This window comes from Mytilus galloprovincialis, chromosome 10, assembly GCF_965363235.1.
Source record: "Mytilus galloprovincialis chromosome 10, xbMytGall1.hap1.1, whole genome shotgun sequence".
NCBI classification, from domain to species: domain Eukaryota; kingdom Metazoa; phylum Mollusca; class Bivalvia; order Mytilida; family Mytilidae; genus Mytilus; species Mytilus galloprovincialis.
The window spans coordinates 53,955,603-53,979,255 of NC_134847.1; the positions used below are offsets into that span (position 1 = coordinate 53,955,603).

General features: G+C 32.2%; 2 long non-coding RNA genes across 2 annotated transcripts; both read right to left on the reverse strand.

The window, feature by feature from the left end:
• Positions 1-318: 318 nt before the first annotated feature.
• LOC143047850 (uncharacterized) lies at positions 319-4,712 on the reverse strand. The gene is made up of 2 exons (XR_012969675.1): positions 2,762-4,712; positions 319-849 (listed from the first exon to the last, which is right to left on the reverse strand). It is a non-coding gene; the product is annotated as an uncharacterized LOC143047850 (long non-coding RNA).
• An 8,046-nt stretch (positions 4,713-12,758) lies between these two features.
• On the reverse strand, positions 12,759-16,260 carry LOC143047851 (uncharacterized). The gene is made up of 3 exons (XR_012969676.1): positions 16,145-16,260; positions 15,728-15,881; positions 12,759-14,078 (listed from the first exon to the last, which is right to left on the reverse strand). It is a non-coding gene; the product is annotated as an uncharacterized LOC143047851 (long non-coding RNA).
• Positions 16,261-23,653: the final 7,393 nt, after the last annotated feature.

The following is a 23,653-nucleotide window of genomic DNA, read 5'->3' on the forward strand; positions in this document are numbered from 1 at the left end:
TGATCACCACCAGTTTTTGGTTGGGCTCGTGTTGCACAGGTTTTAGTTGTCTAGTTTGTGTTTTATGTATATCTGTTTGTATGTAAGTCATTTTCGTTTTTAGTCATGGCGTTGTTAGTCTATTTTTGCCTTATTAGTAAGAATTTCCCTCTGGTATCTTTCGCCTCTTTTTTAAATATCGTTTGAAAATTGTTGGTGAAATTAATTAATTTCCTAAGATCTTCACATTTTTATTTCGGATATTGAAAAACCATCCACAAAGCTCGTATAGTACAAAAAAATTTGAGATCTCTCGTCTTCAGAATTGTCATGTCGTCTCATATGATCAGTGCTATACTTTTTATTTGGTAAATAGTATAAACTTACAATAACCCTAACACCAGAAAATTGAGAAATGTTAAAAACATTAAATATCTTGGAGCACGAAAATCAAACTAAATAACACCAAATCAGCTTAAACTTTATATGACCAACTTAGAGTTGAAACCTTAGTTTACAAAATTAAAATTTTGATATAAAAATATCATGTATAGATAGACATTGCAAATGGTACCGTAGAAGACTAACAACATCGGTCCGGACCTGAAAACTTCAACAATAACAAAACATGCACTACTTTAAGTCCTGAAAAATAGATTTGATTCATATAGTACGATGAGCTTGATTATATCGTGGTGACTTATAATTTGATCTGAATCCATAGTACTTTTTCTTTGCCTCCGGTAAATCAGAGTTTTTTAAATGTTCTCTTTCATAAACGAATCTTTTCACTGGTTCATGTCTTTCCATATAGTCATTCATTGTATTCCATCCGCCACCAACCTTGACTGCGTAATCGGGATGCTTTTTCTGAAATAATTACATTGGAAATATTAGTGATCGTACTGTAGTCAATGATAAAAGTAGTAGTTAAAGTTTTTCCAATACTGGTTGAATTTACTTTTTGACACTTTGCATTGCATTTTTGTGTTTATTTCACCAACCTTGACTGCGTTATCGGGATGTTTTTTCTGAAATAATTACATTGGAAATATTAGTGATCGTACTGTAGTCAATGATAAAAGTAGTAGTTAAAGTTTTTCCAATACTGGTTGAATTTACTTTTTGACACTTTGCATTGCATTTTTGTGTTTATTTCAAATTCGTTTATGTGAAATATAGGTATCTTGACATTGCTCAAGGTCATATTTTCTCTAACCGTTTTTGACATCTTTTCCCCTAAACCAGTAGGATTTTGGATGTGTACTGATTGATACTTAATCCAAGAGCATGCTATTTTATTAGTCGTTATTTGCTTTGAACTAACTGTCAGTAACTGCGAGTAATCTCAGATTTGTACTTAGTGTCTTTTTGTTATTCGGATGTATAAGAACCCGTCCTTGTCGATTCTGTGTGTTTGTTGAAGTTGTTTTTTTTGTATCCAAGAGTGGAACCCTGCCACATTATTCGTGTGCCTGTCGTGTCAGCCTGTTATTAAGTGGTTGTCGTTGGTTTTCGTGATTAAAGTATATGACACAGACAAGAGTACAGAGGGATGGTTAAAAAAACCAAACGATACCCCATCCAGAAATAAGATTAACGAACATATATTAACAGTAAATGCACCCTTTTGGTCATTGCATCAACTTATTTATTAGGTGCTCTGAGTATAAGACAAGTGTTTAGACTTATCGACTGTGGTTTTTTCAGTACTGTTCAGAACATTTGCCAGGAGACAATTGTTCAGTAGGTTTTCGGACAATTCAGTATATAATTGATGTGTACAGAAAATACATACTACTGAACAGTTTGAACATACAATACACATATTTCACTTTTCACGAATGTGACCTACCGAATTAGACTATGCACCGGATTTGTTATAACATAAACAACACGACGGGTGCCACATGTGGAGCAGAATCTGCTTACCTTTCTTGAGCACTTGATATCACCCCAAGTTTTGGTGGGGTTCGCTTTACTTAGTCTTTAGTTTTCTATGTTGTGTCTTCTGTACTATTATTTGTTCTATTATTTGTCTGTTTGTCTTTTTATTTTTATCCAGGCCGTTGTCAATTTATTTTCAATCTATGAGTTCGACTGTCACTTTGTTATCTTTCGTCCCTCTTTTATATTTTGAAGACTGCAACACTATGCCAAATATCCGAACATTACTAATTTTCCCGCAGTATATAAGTCTGAAAATGTCTCACTTACATATTGTTTTTTAGATCAAAATGATGGTTTTATATCAAATTGATTTTCAATTGAAAACGGTCTGGCCATGGTCTACAAATGGTGCATTGCAGACAGTGACTGAGCTATACAAACCCAATCAGAAACCAGGGGGATCTCAGGTACTCCAAAGGGGCAAGCAGTTCGTGATGCATCTGAACTGTACATTACAAGCACAAATCATGTGATATAAGTGCATTCGCTAATGCCACAATCGATAAAAACACAATGGAATTATAGTTTCATGTACGATTGTTGAAACATAGCCGTAGTCATCTGTGACACATACATTCAATCATAGTCAACCGATACAAATCAACATAACATCCAAAAATCATCCAAACAACAGCTTCAACTCTACTATTATGTATAATTTGATTGGGCTTCCTTTAAAGTAGCAACTCTAAAATATATGAAGTTTAAGGATAATAATACCTTATTTGTCACTATTTTTCTAGAAATTGTTTAGTCGTTATTTCATGATTCAATTAAAAAGATTTCTATAAAATTTTATTCTTATCTGTATTATTTCTTTTCAATTTCTTACCTTACGTTTCGGTTGAGGCACGATACGCCGTTCGAATACGTCAAATGGTTTCGGATCTACTATTTTTGTAGGTGGTCTCAAATCTATATAATAAACTAACTGGCAACCTTTTTTACGTGGCTGCGGGTACATCGATTCAAAATTTTCATCGTAATATATTTTTACGTCAATATTGTCAGGTGCTTCGTCTCGCTTGTCAGTTAATGTATTGGAGTTGTTTCTGCATTGATCAAAATTATACACAACATTGTCCTGTTTATTATTATTTAAAATTGTTTGCCGATTGTCAGAATTGAGCTTAGGATTTGTCCATACTTCTAATTGATTGCGTCTCTCATCTCTTTCCTTCTTTTCCAAATCAATCTGAACATTCTCCTTAATGTCGTTTGTTTTCTCTGGGTCATCCAACGTGCTTGTCCCCTTCGTATTACTAGGAAGTGGTTTTGTCGGGTTTTCGATAGTTGCAGTTATACATGAATCGCCGGTAATGTTCGACTTTAAACGTGGTTTGTTTACTTCCTTTTGAACTAAACTTACAATATGCCTTTCCTGTGCATGTTGTCGTCGTTCTTGCTCGTATTTCCTTTGCTCTTCTCTAGATTTTACCATTTTCGAATAGTCAACGAGAAGACATTCTGTCTGTGTTGATCTCGTAGACAGAGCATTATATCTGTCATTTTGTTGAGTTTCAGAACTGTCAGTTGTATATCCATCGCTACTATCTGATTCGGAACTTTCATCTGAACTTGTATACGCGTAACTTTCTATAGACCCTTCCGGTTTTCTTGTGTTAGGAAAGGATTGTATATCTTTGACAATCATCTTGTTCTCACTTATCTCATTCTTTCTACGAACTTCTCTATAGGGTCGGAGAAAAGTAACATCATCATTGTTATTGACTGCAAGTTTAGTTTGATATGGAAAGTTGTGTCCTCGTGTTTCACCCCCATAAGGTCGAGTTCGTGGAAGAGTTTCCATCCTACGTTTAACAATATTATCGGATTTATTAGAAGATACAAATTTACTCGATTTATTTCGATCTATTTTTCTGTCAGAAGGATCTTCAATGATGTGATAAGTTACGACACGTCTTGGGGATGAATTTGAAAACCTTGCAGTTTTCATTTTTGACCTTTGAATCGGTTGTTTAGTTTGAGTGCTGTAATCAGTAGAAGATTCGGTTTCACTTTCACTTTCCGAATTTTCTCGGCGGATAAATCGGAAGGATGGAGATGAATACGAATATGTTTCAAGTTCTTCCTTTTTAGGCAAATTGGATGTTTTATTATTCCGTTTTTCAATTGGCTTTGATGGCATGACATGTACTTTATAAACTGTGTTATCTCTGTAATAATCTGAAGAAGATTGAGTTTCACTTTCGGTTTTACAATTTGTTTTCCTGACGACATGAGATGATGGATACATAATTTTATCTCTTTCTGGTTCTTTCTGTCGAAGACTGTACCTTTTCATAATTCTGTTATCATGCTGTTCGGAAACTGTCCTCGACGGTACAAATCGTATCAAGCGTCTTCTTTGAGGATAGCTGTAGTAAACTCGTTCCTCTTCTTCTGAATTATAGTCATCATCACTATATGGATCACCGGTATCTGGTGAATATTTATGCATCCTTTTAGCTTTGTACATATTAATGACTTATAATACCTTCTACCTTTATATTGGTTCTATATTCTTTTTTCCCCGCTAGCCATACTACCAAGAAGAAGGTTAATATAGCTTTATAAGGTACATACACTCGGTATGTCTCTGCGATTATCGAGCAATTGAGACTCAATAATGTCACTCGTCTACGAAGATGTACAGACAGACCTCAAAACTGATCGTTATTTCGAAAATCCAATATTCAATATTTGTTTTGTCTATTGTCAATTTAAATTGTAATATTGACGTTTTATTTGTCTTTCAACATTACATAAAAGACATGCTTACAACTAATTGTACTGGTAAGGTATAACGTCCCCGTGTGTATTGAAGAATGTTGGCATGAAATCAAATTAAGATCAAACTGAAACACTATATATATCAGATTACGATGTGGTTTGTGTCGAATATCAACTAAAGTTTTAAATCGGCTTTGTAATAAATGGATGTGTAGTAAACTTTATATGTCTTTAGGTCATTATCTTTTATGTCAAATAAAGGATTTAAGATGAATTTTATATAGATTAAAATTTACTTAATCTCTTTGTTGGAAGAAATATAATATTTTGTTTAAATAAACCAAGTATTAAACTGCAAGCTTTTACATTTACTAAAGTAATGTTTGATCGTTGAATTGTTTTTAATTATATATATATGTTTATATAAATACTGTTAATCGGTTATTACCGTTCACCTAATTTTTAATGATTTATACTTTTACAAACTGTTGGGTTATGTTTTTATTATCAGCGTGGGGGTTGTTTGATATGAAACTACTATAAAACGTGGCATAGTAGTAGTCTCAGGTTTGATCTACATTTTTTATTCGTCAATATTCAATGTTAACATCAATTTTCCTCGCCTGTCGCTGAATTTTCCTGTGTGACGTCACGACAAATGCGACCATGCAAATGGCGTCACATAAAAAAGAACACATCTTCTGTAAAGAATTGGAAAAAAAGGATACAGAGTGTCTAAATATCGTCTAAAAATTATAAGAGAAACAAATTCCACCCCAAAATCTCGTGCAATACAATATTTCTCCAGTCTCAAAAGTTTCATTTTATACATTTGAAAAATTTGGTAAGATTTGAGTTAAACATAAGAAAATACACTTGTATCGAGTAGAGAAATATCGTATTAACCTCAATACAGTGGTAGAATTATATTTTTATGAACTCTTGAATGGCTGTTATTTATTAGGACGAACATACGTTGTATGTATAAAACTGATGTTACATAACTAATGGAAAACACATTGTGAAAAAAATTTGAAAAATCTCATACTTATGTTATCTTTTGAAGATTATGAATTGACGTATGACGATCATAATATACATAGAAGGACGAGAACAAAGATCATTTGATATGGGTATGAATACTATTTTGTACCAGACCGAAACACTTACTCCTTACTTCGCTCCTTACTTCTAAGAACACGCTACTCAGTCCTTTTATTTTAACCAAACTTTTCATTAATGTCGTCATGTTGTCATTTTAATGTTATATTCTACATTGCCATACAAGCCGGGGGGGGGGGGGATTGGCATGCCACAAAAAACAGGTTCAACCAACCATTTTTTTTTTTATTAAACAAGTGTGAACACAGATCAATGTGGATAATATGTTTGAATGTTTGACGGTGTTTTCTGATAAAAAAAAATCTGTTTTCCCCCCATAGTGTTCTACAGTGACAGCCATCTTCAATATCAGACCAGTACCAAACACTAAAAATGTGTAGTGTTGTTTTTTTTCAATATTTGGGTTTTATGTTCAAGATAATCTTGGAGGAGACACATTTTTGTACACAATATAATTACCAAATGATTCTGTTAAAATGAGATCTACTACTTTGCTTTTGGATAAAAAAAATACTAAAAATTAGTAGAGGAACGCATAAGCTGCATTTCTACATTATATGTAATTTGATATGCAAGATGGTTTATAAGAACCTGTATGTATGTTCTTCTCGTATGGTTCTAATTATGTCCATTGTGGTGGGCATTTCGTACTTGGAACACTGTAGTCAAGGATCATCCTAGTATCATTAGTGAAAGATTCCCTTTACATGTTCGACATTGTTTCTTAGATATCTAATAGTTCAAAGTGATGATAATACCTGGCATGCACATGGGGCTAGATGAGCAAGAAAGTACACTTCTGTTGTATCACACATATACTTTAATTCTTTCTTTGAAATTGTCTTTATCTTAGATTCTCCATGGCCTGATTGAAGTTATATAAACGTTGATAAAAGACAAATTTACTAGAATGAAATAGTTTTAATAACATGGTATATCCAATTTATTTGTTTATGATTCTTAATTTCTCTAAATAGATTATTACAAATAGTGTACACTATAAAAAATATGAATAAGGTTTTGCAGAATTATTCTTGTTTCAATGTTTTTGTTATGTGGATAGAAATATAAATGAAACTTTTAGGATGCAGTTTTGTTGTGGCCATGGTATAAAAATAAACGGTGCTGTAATCCGTCAACTAACATCAACACAAATTAAAGAACCTTAGTGAGCGTGCTCACATACCCCACGCCCCCACATTGTCACTGGACAAATAAAATAACTCTAAGTAAAAAAATGAATCATAATTTCCTGTCGATAAGCACATCAACATAGTATGTCCTTAATATCTAAAACGTTTCATGAAATTCTGTTGTGATGTTTCAGAGGAGTTTTGATGACAAACTGTTGCATAAGTATATTGAGGCAAATAAGTTCAAAGGGGAATAACTCCTAGAAAAAAATTGGAATCATAATTCCCTGTCGATATGCACATCTACATAGTATGTCCTTATTATCTTCAAAGTTTCATGAAATTCTGTTGTGTGATTTCCGAGGAGTTGAGATGACAAACTGTTGCAGTAGTATATTGGTGCAAATAAGTTCAAAGGAGCGTATTGAAAAAAAAAATTGAATCCTAATTTCCTGTCGATATGCACATCTACATAGTATGTCCTTAATATCTAAAAAGGTTTCATGAAATTCTGTTGTGTGGTTTCAGAGGAGTTGCGATGACAAAGTATTGCAGTAGTATATTGAGGCAAATAAGTTTAAAGGGGCTTAACCTCTAGAAAAAAAAATTGTATCGTAATTTCCTGTCGATATGCACATCTACATAGTATGTCCTTATTATCGACAAAGTTTCATGAAATTCTGTTGTGTGGTTTCAGGGAGTTGCCATGACAAACTGTTGCAGTAGTATATTGGGGCAAATAAGTTCAAAGGGGCGTAACTCCTAGAAAAAATTGAATCATAATTTCCTGTCAATATGCACATCTATATAGTATGTCCTTATTATCGACAAAGTTTCATGAAATTCTGTTGTGTGGTTTCAGAGGAGTTGCGATGACAAACTGTTGCAGTAGTATATTTGGGCAAATAAGTTCAAAGGGGCGTAACTCCTAGAAAAAAAATTAAATCATAATATCCTGTCAATATGCACATCTACATAGTATGTCCTTATTATCTAAAAACTCCTCTGAAACCATGCAAAGTCAGATATATTTGTGATATGACGTATAAATGTAATGTTTTGTAAACCCGAAATTTGTTTTTGAAACAATCTTTTTTCCACAGAAAATGCCAATTTTTGAGAAAATATCCAAATTCGGAGACCGTTATCGATCCGTGTCTTATACGCTTTCGCATGCTCAGTCGACGTACTGCCCGCAGTTTTTAACTTTATATATAAATGATATAGGACAATGGTGTAGATTAAAAATTACACCATTTCAGACCCTTTTGTTTCCCACATAATTAATATTACCAATAATTAAAAAGTTGCGGGTCGAATCCGATACCGATTCCAATAGTATATTTTCACAAATTACCTGATCCCTGTTACATAATCTGTACATTCCGCCTCTGTCGGGCGCACAACCAAACAGTGTATTGAGGATTTGCTATAAAGACAGGTAATAATCACACCTGAAATTCCTCATTATACAGGGAATAACTGTGCACCTAATAATCAGCGTGACTTTACCAAATGACAATACGAATTCTAAAAATTCAGGCTAAAACTAATTCAGTCAAGGACCCGCGACATGTCGAGGGTATGGTCTAGTTAGCCTTATGCGTTTCGTCCATATGTATGAATGAATAACCAGTTGCACTCAGGACTCTTCAGTAGATAGTGCAAATGGTTAAAAAGGTGACAAAACCACCTAGCATCAAATTCCAGGTAGCAATGTTTGATATATTTCAATGTACTTTTTTTATTTGGCTATCTGGATGCAAAGTAATTGTTTCAAATGCATCTAAAAATAATTTGATCTATCTTAAACAATTCATGCTCAGTGGATGCTGCTTCAATAATTCCTGGTGATGACAATTTCAACGATCTTACCTTAAGTTGTTTATATCAGAAAGAATGCATTGGCATAACAATGAACTGAGCAATGCAAAGCACTTTAATAATACACTTAGACAGAGAGCTCAATCCAGTGATATACTTCTTGAACACCAAATACAAACATGCCTAACTGCACGGATCGGAGGTCCTGAAAATAGACATGTAAATTAAATATATAATATGTAAATAAAATGTCTATGTACATGTATATAAAACTCAAATACAAATATATAAAAATACAGATATCTGATAAAAATAGTTAGTAAAAAGCAAGTAGATGTCACTACATGCACAAATAAATACATCCTGAGTGCCTTTCTCTAAAAATAAGAACAAACTTTCACCTTATCTTGGTAAACAGGTGGTCCAATGACACAGTTATCGCATATTACATATTACATATTAAAAAAATTTGGGTGCTGAATCTTTATGTTAAGTAGTAAATTGGTCCAGTTCAAAAAGGTTAAATTTTATCACGTCTGAAGCTGTCAAACTGAATTTTACACCCCCTTAACACAGAATTGTCAATATTTTGAGTTAGAGCTGGTAGAAGTTTCTATAATTTTGATATTATTTGTCTCACTGGTAGTACACTACACTGTAAAAATATTTTTTGAGAAAGAGCAGGCGATTTTTTTAATTTGAATTGTCTAAAAGAAATGCACTACGAAATAACTGTGTACTCGGGCCAGGTGAAGAAAAAAAACATTCAAAACTAAAAAGTTTTCAGTGTCTATTACCATCACCACTGAATCAATACATTTGTATTAATACATGTACATGTATTTGCATCAGTGTAAAAATGTGCTAAAAAGTAGTAATTTTTTTACTAAAATAAATGTATAATTTACGCTTGTGTATGGCTGTATGTAATTGTTTCGCGCCTACATCAATATTTATAGCAGTGCAAAAGTTTTTCTGTGGATAAATATATATATATACATGATATACACAAGGCTGGTGTGGACGAATGGACTACATCTAGACATAAGGTCTATGCAATTTTGATAAATATATACATGTATATACACGAGGCTGGTGTGGACACACTTGCATGGATGCACAAAAAATCTAGATATATGAAGATAGAGAGAGAGAGGTATTGATGATTTTATACAGAGTTTTATGTATTTTACTTTCGAAAAAAGACATTCCAATGAAATGGATGTATCAGACATGTCAGATACAGAAGCTAATCTATTTAACTCTCCCAGTCATCCATTATGGAGTCAAAGTCTCGTGACAGTACTCATGTACAACTAAAACTATGCTTGTAATTCATCTGATTCAACAAATGCAAGTACTGTGAAATGTTTCAAAACAGCCTATTAATTGTGAAGTAATAGCAGGTCTCCCCATGTATGTAAGGTATAACAAATAGACAAATAATTAGATGACCATTAGTCCAAAGCAACGTGTTACAGAAAAAAAATAAAATAGCTAACAAATTGAAAAATAATTAGTTAACTGTTTGTCCAAAGGAACGTGTCACAGGAAAAAAATAAAATAGCCTGTTGAAGGCCGTACGGTGACCTATAGTTGTTAATGTCTGTGTCATGTTGTGGTCTTTTGTGGATAGTTGTCTCATTGGCAATCATACCACATCTTCTTTTTTATATTTTCAACATGGTCAAGACGTCATAATTATTTGGCTTAGATGACCATTTGATAATTTGGGGGGCCAGAAGTAATATTTTCCAAATTGAATATTCATTTTCATCTATTATGCTTATTTTATTCAGTGGACATGTGGATATGATATTCATTTTCAATATCATCCTCCCCAAAAAATCAAAGAATAATCCCCTTTCCTTTCAACTTTATACCTATATGTACTACCTCTGTACTAAGATCTAATCCTCTTGCACACTGTTTTTGTTGCTCTCAAGAACATATATAACTATATTAAGTTTAGCTTCTACAGACCCCTTATCTGGGATCTGGGCAATGTCCTACTATAGTGAGAATTTCTTCTTACAATCGATAGGGATTTTTGTTTGGGGGTCAAAGTTTTGAAGCTATGTGTTAAGGGGAGGGGTCATTATGTGGTGAAAAATTTGAACATACTTTTCAGCTGATAAACAATGACCGTTCCTTAAGTTTAGCTTCTAGATACTCCTCTACTTAGTGAGAATTTCTCCTCGCGTAAGGATCCAGTTCTCATTATTAAATCCGACTGAAAACATATGAAAGAGCATTCCGACCTGGGAGTCCTTGCCTTCACCTGTTAAATCTCAGTCAAGAGACAGGTTATTCCACTGGTCCACTAAAAACAAATTTCACTGACGGCAATCGATAGGGATTTTTGTTTGGGGGTCAAAGTTTTAAAGCTATGTGGTATAGGGAGGGGGGTCTTTATGAATTTATGTTGTTCATAATTGTTTTTTTTTGGGGGGGGGGATCAATAAATTTGAACATACCCCTCAGCTGATAAACAATGACTGTTCCCTAAGTTAAGCTTCTACAGACCCCTCTACTATAGTGAGAATTTCCCCTCGCGTAAGGTTCCAGTTCTCATTATTTAAATCCAACTGAAAACATGAAAAAGCATTCCGACCTGGGAGTCCTTGCCTTCACCTGTTAAATCTGACAGTCAAGAGACAGGTTATTCCACTGGTATGCTGAGAACAAATTTCACTGACGGCTAGAAATGTTTGCATATATACTAATGCTTACCTTTTTTTTGGGAGAAAATATAAAATAGAGAACCCAACCAAAATTTCACGGAGCTGAATTTCCGGATAATATAAATCGAACGTTTTGGAAAATCTCTCAGGTTTCCCACACAAAACGAAGGTGTCAATTTAAGAATTTTGAAACAAAAAGATCATTTCAGCGATACAGGCCTAGTTTATATGTATGTTTATGTGTTTCGTGTCAACCCCATAACAAATCAAAAGTTTTCAAATAATACACTTCCGCCCGCCATGATCCAGTAAATATATATTTTGTTACAAGTGTAGTTAAATATCCTGTACCAAGTCAAGAAAATGGCCATTGTTATATTATAGATCTTTTCTGTGGGTGTTACATTTTAATGTTATGTTTTTGTTGTGACGTAGTTCTCCTCTTATATTTAATGTTTCCCTCAGTTTTAGTTTGTAACCCGGATTAATATTTCTCAATCGATGTATGAATTTCGAACAGCGGTATACTACAATTGTTTTTTTATACGTTATATATCTAATAGCGAAAAAACGTAAACGCTAGTCTGTGTACATTAGATGCTTCACCAATCAAACGGTCTATTGAACTGTTAACAGCAATTCCCTCTACGTGTTATGCACACATCAGATTCAACTTTGCAGAAAAATGATGTTCACAATTTAAATACTGACACCGACAGAATACATTTATTTCACTACAAACCAATCCTAAGAAATACACTTTTTATTTGTGCAAGAATAACAAAAGACACCAAAGTGAGATTCAATTCAAAGTTTTGAAAAAAATATAACAACGCCATGGTTAAAAAAGAAGTAAATCAACAGATATTCAACAGCTCTCAACACACAAGTTGGAAATCTGAAGACTGAGCAATACAAACCTACTAAAACGGAGGTTGATCTCAAATGCTTCGGAAGGATTGGCAGATGCTGCTTCACATTAAGCTCCCGTCGTGATGGATTGTAAGTACAAACCAGAATGTTAAATCTAATTCGGTAGGACACATCCGGGCAAACGGGGACGAGATTGTAGCTACGACAATTTAAGCATATCCATCGTTATTCGTGGAACATATATTCCATAACGGTCAAGTAATACGTAATGGTGTCCGTTAAATATACGAAAGGATGATTTAAACTTCAAAACTTGGAATTCTTGATTAAGTAGTTTCCTTTTGAGCAGCAATTCTCTATCAATGAAAATACATGCCCTGTAATAAAGTATCATTTGAGAGGTATGCATAGAAACATAGAAATGGAAAGGTCACAATCGGGATGCTGAAATAAAGTAAAGTTTTGTTTGCAACTGATCTTTATTTTCAAATCAATATATAAGTAATGATATGAAGCAGATTCAACTGTATCTGATGTATTCTTTATATCAAGTTCACCAAATTACGAGAGAACATCATCAATATAGTGGAAAGTGAAGTTAAAGGATACTGTTCACTTCTTTAACTACTTTTTAAGATCCTCAAAAGTTTTTTGTATATAGTCAGCCCAACATTAATAAAAAGAGAAGACGTGCATAGTTGGCTCCAATGTGTATATCGTATACTTGTTAAAATACACGTCCTCCAAATTAAACAAATATGTTGTCAATTACGAAATCAATCTTGATAATGTCACTTTCATCAGATTTTTTTTAAATTTGTAAACTGAATAACACATTGCAAAATTAAGAGGTAAAATCGTTTTAAACTTGTGTTCACATAAACATATTAAAATAAAATTCACTTATGTATTCAAAATAATCGTTATAAAAAGTTAAGAACAGCTGCACATTATCTATATCAAAATAGAATTTATATTATTTATAGTTAAGTTCCCAGTTCCATTATTCATAAAGTATTTAAATGTATGGTGGTGTTTGATAAACTTTTGTCTCAAGTAATATTGTCAATGTACTCCTCTAAAACATAATTTAAATAGCAAGATACCCTTTCTCAGATTGTTTCTAGTGTTGTTTACGAAATATGCATGTAGCATATTTGTGAAACCACGAAATCTGTGATTGCAGTGTTCATTTGATTCATTTCTAATTTTATTCAGTTTAAAAAAAAAGTGTTCTTGTTTACTGTCGTATTTTACTTACAGAATGTTGTTTTGTTGTTATTTAATATTAGATACCTATCAGTTACAAAAAACATTCAGCGAATCAATTGTTTCTACAAAAAGTATTTATTTTAAAATACTGTAAATTCAGTAATTAGTGCATTTATTATTGCTATTTTGTCATTTTGGACTAAAATGTGATTTTAATATTTGAGATATTGTGTAAAATCCCGTTTAATTCATATAAATATTTAAAAACGCGAGTTTAAATTATTGCGATGCTAACCTGTCACATTTTTCGCAATGATAAAAACATCGCCATTATATCTGAAATTTATAGTAGTGAATAATAAAACTGTTTTGACTGGTTCCAGGACTTATAATGTGACTTAATTCCAAGATATATGTCTTTAACTTCACACGTGTTATTATATAATGGCCGTTTATACTCTGTTATCTTAAACTTATATGGAACATGACGGGCCATGTAGTCTTCCAGTGTCTCCCAACCACCACCAACTTTAACCATCACGTGATGTTTCTCTGACTTTTCATTGACCTGCAAGATAAATGAACTGTGAATATTTATGAAAGTTCTTAGTTCCGTGTTTAAGGCCTCGCAGTTACTTTGAGATGAAGAATAGCAATACAACGCTGTTCTTTTGCTTTTTGCTTGTGTTTTTCGTAGTGTATGTACTTATTTTGTGACATGGATATATACCCCATATCCTTTGTTTTTCTATTATAATAGATCGCCACTTTATAATCTAAGATACAATTGCTTACTGCATTGCATTGCTAAAATATGCAAATATTATCATTTAATTTGCCGAGTTTCTAATCTATTGGTTTACCATTATTAGCCAATCAGAACGCTTTAAACCAAATATTAATAGGGTTACGCGTTTGAATTTAATATCCATTAATAATCCTATTCTCGAATAAATATATAAAGAAAGTATGAGAACAGTATTGGCTATTTGAAAATATCTTTTAATTGTACCATGCGGACAAAGTGAAACAATTCATAAATATAAATCTATTTTTGAAACTTACAATCGAAGTCTAAATGACCTACAGAAGACCACGGGACTTTGCAGAAAAACCGAAACAATCATTTTTCCGATGAGCTTAAGTTTAAAGATTTTGTTCCAAAAGAGACCTCAAACCAAGGTTTGTGAAACTTTAAAATTCACAATAACAGTAGAACAAAATATATACAAAAAGATCTTTAATAACACAATACAAAGAATTAAAAACAAACTATTATATGAATGTAAATGAAGATGTTAAGGAAAATTAATTAATTAATTTCGACTGCCACTGGAAAATAATGCTCTATTGGATAGAGATAGAAATTTGGCCTTGCAACAGGCCACCTACGGATCCGTCAAAGGGTTGTTGCAAGGGTTCTTAATGTGTAGAGAGCATAGCACTATATGCATACAAGGCATCAGATTCGACATCCCGATTCCAACTGGACTGTTTAAGAAGAATAATAAAGCTACTAGTGTGAAACATATTATAAATGTAATACCTAGGGTCAGTTACATGTAACAACTGATAATATAACTTTATAATATGTTGTAAAGTAAAGTTTTAGGGATTTTGGTCCTCAATGCTCTTCAACTTCGTATTTTATTTGGATTTTTCTTAACTTTTTGGATTCGAGCGTCACTGATGAGTCTTTTTTAGAGGAAACGCGCGTCTGGCTTAAATACAAAATTTAAATTCTGGTATCTGTGATAAGTTTAATTCCTACATTAAAATAATGTTAGTCTTTTAGAATGTGTGAAACTGTACAATATTGGGTTAGCTAGTTATGTTACAAGGTAGAAAAGTCATGCTTTCTCATTACTTATTCGTATACTATAATTGATACATATTATTACAATGGTTGTTAAACGCTTGTTTTCTTTATCTATTATGTAACTTAAGCAATATTTAGAGTGCATTGTAAACTTTTTCGAGGATTTGTATGTCGTTGTGTGATAATTTGTTTCTTGATATTGATGTGCTTAAAGTTTAAAATATATGTAAAGTAAGTTGTCAAGATCATTACACGTAGTTCGACTAATAAATCATGGCTAAAACTAAGATTGACTTTATATATATTTTAAATTTTATCTGAAATACATGACCAACGTTTCGATCATCTATCTTAAAGTGATATAACAAAACATTCATCTTGTTATGTAATTTACATACCTTAATATGTAATAGTTTTCCCATTAAAAAATACTGGCCGCTTCTTGTCTTGCTCAAATACTGGTAACATTTGCATGGGGGAAATGCGTTATCTGTAACCATAGAAAAGCTGTGTCTCAGAGCAGCCATCGTGACTTCACAGCTTCGTATATTCCTAACATAAAATAAAATATTAATTATATTCTACCAAAATTATACCCATACAATTCACACTTATAAGACTATTATTATTTAAACGTGGATAATTACTTTGTTTCTGCTGTTCGCTTTAATAATTTTGTGCATGTAAACTGTTAATTATTGATTATATGTCCCTAGCATTGCTTTCGCTTTCATGTAAAGAAATATTCAAAATTTAACACTTAAACGTCAAGCCTTAACCATATGCAAAATGTATATAAAGTCTCGATAACTCACCACTGCTAGAAATTGTAATGTGAAAATCTGTAGTACTATAAAACTGCCGGTTACAACATAAATAATTTATCCGTTTCTGATAAAAAGTAAGGGAAGTAAATCAATACACATGAAATGTTATGTTGTTTATGTCTGGTGTTTAAAATTAGTTTGTATATATATATTAATATTAATACTTGTGTTTTATAACTTTATTTAAAGAGTATTATTGATCATCTTAACGAGATCAATTTTCTCGCTAGAGCCGGTACGGCAAAAGCGAGAAAAGCATTCGAGCTGAGGTGAGATGAAGTCTATAAATATGTTTAGCTTTGGAAGATTTAACTATATACCACTATAAATAACTAGTAAGTAAGGAGTATGGTTAAAATCTCATCAAACACAGTTTAAAAAATAACAATAGGCGTGTACCTCATGTTTATAATTTCTTGATTTGTTTGAATAGTATTCTATGTTCTCACTTTCCTTTGATAGTGTTTATTTTAACTACGAAAGACTTTTGTGTTTCATGTTTTATGTCAATTTCTTCATTATGACTACCTTTGTAGCACATAGCCTTTATAATAAAGATTAACATTACGACATGTACAGATGGTATCGTTATAGAATACGGTTTCCTACGTTCAGGTATTGCTATTCAATGATATCGAGAACAAAACTGAACTGGTACATATGGTAGTTGACAAAATGGTAAATTACGAAAAGTTACTTTAAATGTATGTTACATGTACTTGACAACGAAAGGGTAATTAAGCATCATAAGAAACTCATTTTTATTTATATTTTTTGTGGAGATTCTGTCTCATAAACGTTTTAAAGACATCATAGTTTATCTATTTGTAACCAATAAGATTGTGCTAGTAACTTAACATTAAAAGTGAGTGCAGGAAAAAGCAGTGAGGAACTCTAGAGTGGTGCAGGGAAAAAAGTAACACAAACTGACTTGTATTATGAATAATTAACCTTTGCCAAAAGTTGACCCAAATTGCAAATAACCGTGTGTTTACTGACGTTGCCCAATCGTTGGGCCAAATATTATATAGTATAGTGGTTTTGAATAGTGCTTTTGTTTTTCAACATATTGCCTACGTTGGACTAACGGTAGACGTTTCCAGATGATTTGTTGGCTTAACGTTGGGCAAACATTGCCTTTTAGTTTTATGTCGGTTGATAATTGTTTGTTGATATTATGTTTGTTTATCGTTGGATCTAGAAAACAAATTGTTGATACGTTGTTCCAAAGTGATTATTTTGATAAAACTGGTTAATGTTTATATCACCTGATGTCATGAATACAAAAAGAGTTATTGATGGAGTCATGTTGACAAGTGATGAATTAAAAAAAGAAACAGTGATTACTATTTGATTCGAAGTTTGCGTTGAAATAAAACTAAGCTGGACGGCGGACATATTTTGACATGATATTTTTAAGTGTGTGCAAAAGAGGTTTTTATTTTATTTAACATATGATGGTTACAATTTAATTTTCGGCATTATTATACGTTGGTTTATAATTGGGTTTCATTTTTTTTTTTATCAATGAAAAAAAAATATAAATAAGAAGAAAATATTAGTAAAGTTTTAACAATTAAAATTTATCGTTTAGTGCAATCTAAACATATCTTGTGTTCGAATAAAAATTAATGTACGGCAATTTGTTAGTTAAGCGTTGATAGTTTCACAATCATATTAAGATCCGAATTTGAACAGTGACATTCAATCTTTTGCACCGGGCTAACAATCTAAATGCATCAACTTGCTAGAAGACGGTTATTAGAAATCACTTTATGTAATTGGTCATAATTTTTACATGTGCTTTCAATGATAGTTCCTTGTTGATAAGTTTCTTTGTAAATGGCATTAAAGTTTATTTTGGTTGATTGTTAGCTGTTAGTACTATGTTGGTTTATCGTTGACCATTAATACTTTTTATCGGACTAGTTGATATAATCGTCTGCTAAAATCTCCTTAAGCGGTAGTAACCGTATATTCTGTGTACCTTTTGGTCATTTCATTACGATTTTCCATCCTTTTTTATCTTGTTTTTGATTGTTGAGATTTCATTTCATTTCATTCCTTTGTATTCATTTTAATTTATGAAAAGTTTAACGTTTAATTTGTCGCAAAAGCTACAAACTTTTGCATAGATGTGTCGATCAATTTTGTTTGAATAAACTGATGTTAATATGGTTAGATATTATATTTAAAAAATTTATATTGTACGCATACCATTGATTAATTGTTATCAAACACACATATTTAACGTTTTTTTCATAATTTGGCAAAGGTTTTGTAAAAGAAAGGTCATATTTCTCCAGAATTACACCATGTTGTGCTATGAGCCAACGTTAATTACTTTTGCACAAATAACGATAGGCAAATAAAGTTGTGTTTGTTCGAACAACGATGTCGAAATGTTAGTTTGCTACCTATTTTGGTCGTAATTTTGCTTTACGTGCACGTGATAAGTTGCATTGAATGATGCCATAATCGAGGATAACAAGATTGGATCGTGTCTTCATATTCGACAATTGGAATACATCCGTGACACATCTAAACCATATCGGTAAGTCAAATTGTAAAGCGTCCGTTAATTTGTTAGAAAGAATGACATAAACTGTACTCTATGAACTCTTGTTTTAATAGTTTTCTTGTAAGAATCAACTTTCCAAGATGAAAACAAACATGTTAGAATATGCCAGCTCTGGAATATTGTATAAACTGAGAGATATGTACTCCATATACATTTGAGGGTGAAATTTTACACAATTTGAATAATTAGCCCGAAACAAGAAGGTTGTTGTGAATTCAATACTGTTTAGACAATTTGATTACAGTCAATTCAATACTTCTAAGTAGCTCTATAGACAATTCAATGTTTTGTTGAATTGTTCAGGTAAATACCAACCGCTAAAACTGGCTTGTAATGAACTGAACATTTCTAAATGGACTACAACCAAATTGTCTGAACAGTATTATGTTTACGCATCGAACATAATTGGAAATTGACTTCAAACTAAAAAAAAATAATATCTTACTGAGCTTTTTGTAAATGACTTTCGGACATTAATTTGTTTACTAATGAAAATTACCATCGTAATAAATATTCAATATAATCAGGGTCTTCGTCTCGTTTTTCATTTATTAAATTGCATTTGTTTCTGAGTTAACCAACCATATAAAACTGAGTTTTATATATTATTCTGAAAAAAATGTTTCGTCATTGTCAACCCTGTTCTAATATTCTGTCCATACTTCTAACTGACTACGTCTTTCAGCTATTTTCCTCATTTCCGAATCAATTCTTAGTGTTTCTTTGATGTTGTATGTTTCCTCCAACGTGTTTTTCATCTTTGTATTTCTAGGAAGTGGTTTTACTATGCCATCCCTATATTTGAGAAGCTTCGAATAATCAACAAGAACACAATTTGTCTGATTTGACCTTGAAAACTTGATTTTATTTTTGTCATGCTGCTGACTTTTAGAGCTGTCAGTTGTATTTCCTTCGCTTCTGTCTGATTCGGAACTGTCACTTAAGCTTGTATACGAATCACTTTCTAAAGACTCGTTCCTTTTAATTAAGTTCGAGTAAGATTGATGATTATCTGATGAAGTTTCCTTTGTCTTGATTACTCCGTTGTTTCCACAAACTTCATTATAGGGTCGGATGAAAGTTAAACCAGTATTTTTATTGATTGCAAGATTGGTTTGATGGGTCACGTTGTTTCTTTGTTGATGACTCCCATGAACTCCAATTCGTGAAAACCTGTCTTTCCCTTTTTTAATATAATGATTGTGTCTATTGCTGACCATATCAACAATATGTTCTTTTGAAGAAATCACCTTTTCACTCACTTCATTTCGTTTTGCTTCGCTACCAGAAGATTCCCCAATGATTTGATGCGTGCTGTCATCTCTTGGAAATGAATTTCGAAACCTTTCATTTCTTCGCTTGAACCGTTTTACCCGCACTTTAGTGTGTGTACTATCACTGTCATCGTTTGAAGATTTAGTTTCACATCCACTTCTCGATTTTACTCTGGTGATTAAGGACGGAGACACATATGATTTTTGTTCAAATTCCTTTCGCCGATACAAATTAAGGCTTTTATCAATCTGTTCATCTCTTGGCTTTGGTCGAAAGGCATGGACTTTAAAATGTGGGTTATCTCTGTCAAAATCAGAAGAAGAAGATCCAGTTTCCACATTTACCCTTCTGACTAATCTTGTTGAAGGATACATAATACGTTCTCTGACGGGTTCTTTCCTTGCAGAAGCATTATATCGTTTGTAAATTATATCACCACGCTCGGGGGATGTCCTAATTGGCACTATACTTATTATGCGCTTCTGTGGAGGATAGCTGTACACAACTCGTTCATCTTCATTGTAATAATCATCGCTATCAGAATCACCCGTATATGTTGGGTAGTTATTTGTCCTTATGACTTTGCTCATATTGCTTGCGACTGGTAGCTTGTATGTAGTTTTATATTGATTCATTAGAAATCCATTTCGTTCCACATTTGTATCTGGAAGAAAGTGAAACAGATGTCTTGATGTAAGTCTTCTCGGTAATCCTTTGTTGTTAAGGACAATTCCAGGCTTAAATATGGCAATCGTCTACTAAGATGTACAAGCACACTTCTAGACTGATAGTTTGTTCTCTTTCAATAACTACGGATATTCAAAAGAACATATGTTTTTCTTATTGTAAGTTTAAATTGACGTATTGAAATGATATTCATCTCTCAATATTACACAATAGACACGCTTATAACTAGTTATATTGGTATATTAGACCGTCATCTTTTGTTTTTAAGAATTTTGGCAATATATCAAATTCTTATTTCGTCTACAACAATATAGATATCAGATTACGCAGTGTTTTGTTTCAAACCTAAATGATGGTTTTTAAAAGCGTAATGATGTAATTGTATATGTGTTGTAAACTGTATATATATTCAGGTCATTATTATTTATTTATAAAACAAAAGATTGCGTTTAAATATACCAACTAATAAAATGCATTTGTTGAAAAAAAAATTAACATATGTTGCATTTCAACATATATGGATTCATTTATTGCTCTTTTTTATATCTACTGTTACTCGGTCATTTCCGCTTATCGCTGTTATGCATCGAATCAGAATTTGTGAAATTGGTGTAGTTATTTGAAGGTTAATAATTGTTTGATAGCGTTGGTGAATATCATTGTCGTGATGTCTGTTGATGATCATGGATTGATATTTACCGACTAGTGGGAAATATTACATTTTTGTATATTAAGATAAGCAATTGTCCATGTTATATCAATATGAACACTGCTTTTTGTGCGCAATATTATGAATTGTCTACCCTAACAACAGATTTCCTAGCAGTTTTCGAGGCGAAACCTTTAAGGATTTTGGGACCTCAATCCTCGTAAAGTTCGTACTTTTTTGGCCTTTAAATATTTTGGATCAGGCGGCACTGGGGAGTCTTTTAAGACGAAACGCTCATTTAGTGTATACAACAATAAATATGGTATAGTTGATGACGATTTCATTTAATCGCGATTTCTCATTTCTATCTCTGAACCAACATCCTTCGCTCTTCTTAACCAAGTCCGCGTGATTAGCGAGCAAAAAGCAGAATACTACATATAGATATGTGCATATCTTAATATATCTTTGCACAAAAATTGTTTTGATTATAACAATTCAGACAATTACTATACTATAATTCCGTCAATGCTTTACTACTTTTTTCCTAATTTAAAGAACAGTCTGGTCTGTGCATAAAATGGGTCTTATATCGGTCGAAAGTAACCTAAGTTTGTTAATTTACAATAAATGTCTAATTGTATGTTGTAAGCTAGGTTACAATGTAATTGTTCAATATCACTATTTATTCATATGCTATAATGAACGTCTGTCAATGCACTCCTTGGAAAACGTTTATTTTTAGAAATAATTTTATATGTAATTAGTTTTCCTAAAAAAAAAAAAACCGGCCGTTTCTTGTCATTTTTAAATACTTGTAACTTACATTTGAATGGTTTACAAGCATTTGCTGTTATCTAAGAAAGGCGGTGTATTTGTGTCAAAGGTCAATCATTGTGAATTTACAGCAGCCAATATTCTTCACATGCAATAAAATATCGAATATATTTCTCAAATTAAATATCCATATTATTTACACTTAGACAGTTCCAGGACAATTATACAGTGTGTAAGTACTACTAAACTGCAATTTCAATACTAATAATGTAAACGTTTGTTTATCAAAGAAAGGGAAGTAAATCAATATACTTGAAAAGCTTTTTTTGTTAATCAATGATCATAATATCCTGTTTATAGTAATACGTTTGTATATTTATTTTTTTAATCGTGTTTAAGGTAGTATGGGTGTCTTTCGCCGTCTTATAATATAAAATAGCACAGCACAATAGGTTCTGTATTATAATCAAGTCAACAAAATTTGATGCAGGAATGCAATTATCAATGTAAATTTTAAATTAAATAAAAAAGTATAATGTCTAAACATATCATTACTATTATTTCTACAATCGAAGGTTAATTTTACTTGATTTTCAATGTTTTAAAATTAACGTATCATTTGGTGTGTGTGGGGGGGGGGGGGTGGGGGAGAGGGGGATAACTCATAATAGTACACCCGTGAAAGATATCTTCATGAAAATTGGCTATTATACGTTGAAATTCTGTAGATATAGACAAGGCAATTTCCCATAGGAACGCCTGTTACGACTTAAACTGTGCCACTTTTACTATGAAGTTTCGTGAAAAATAATATCCTACAATAGAAAATTGATATGCACCACTATTTAATTCAAAGGTCAAAACAAAGGCCTGTGAGGCATATTTTCAACATAAATATGCTCCGAATTCCTAAGATTTTTACTTATACTTGAATTTAGAAATACTCTTTCCGTCACGTTATGTCTTCCTCAGAATTAGATATTCGCCGCAACCATGTGTTTATATACTAGAAATATTCGAAACTTCAGTCTTTATGAGACAAAACATAGAGATTATATATGGAAACCAGTGTGCAAACAAAACAAAAGTATATCTCCCCAAAGAGGAAATATTTGTATTCACAAAGTGCAAACTATATGTTTTAACAGGGGGGGAAATACGGTGACCCTATCTTTTCTTTTGATATTCTGAAAGCATTTTCTAAAAACTATTTTATTCCATATTTCTTTCATTTAGTTTATTTCATATTCACATTAGTTGTTTTCCTGTCAGATCTATAAAAAAAGATTTTTTTATAATCTAGAGCTTGAGAAAAAGCTCGTTAACCTATCGTTTTTATCATATTTTTGAACATATCGCAATCTATACTACGTGTTGGTAAAGTATGAACACATTTTATCATATCTAATTTATACTCCCATACTGGAAGTCATTATTACTAAAAAAAGCAATCAATTTAGTTTAAAAAACATAGTCGAAATGTATACATACGAGTAACTTTGTTTTTCAGACCAATCATACACATCTA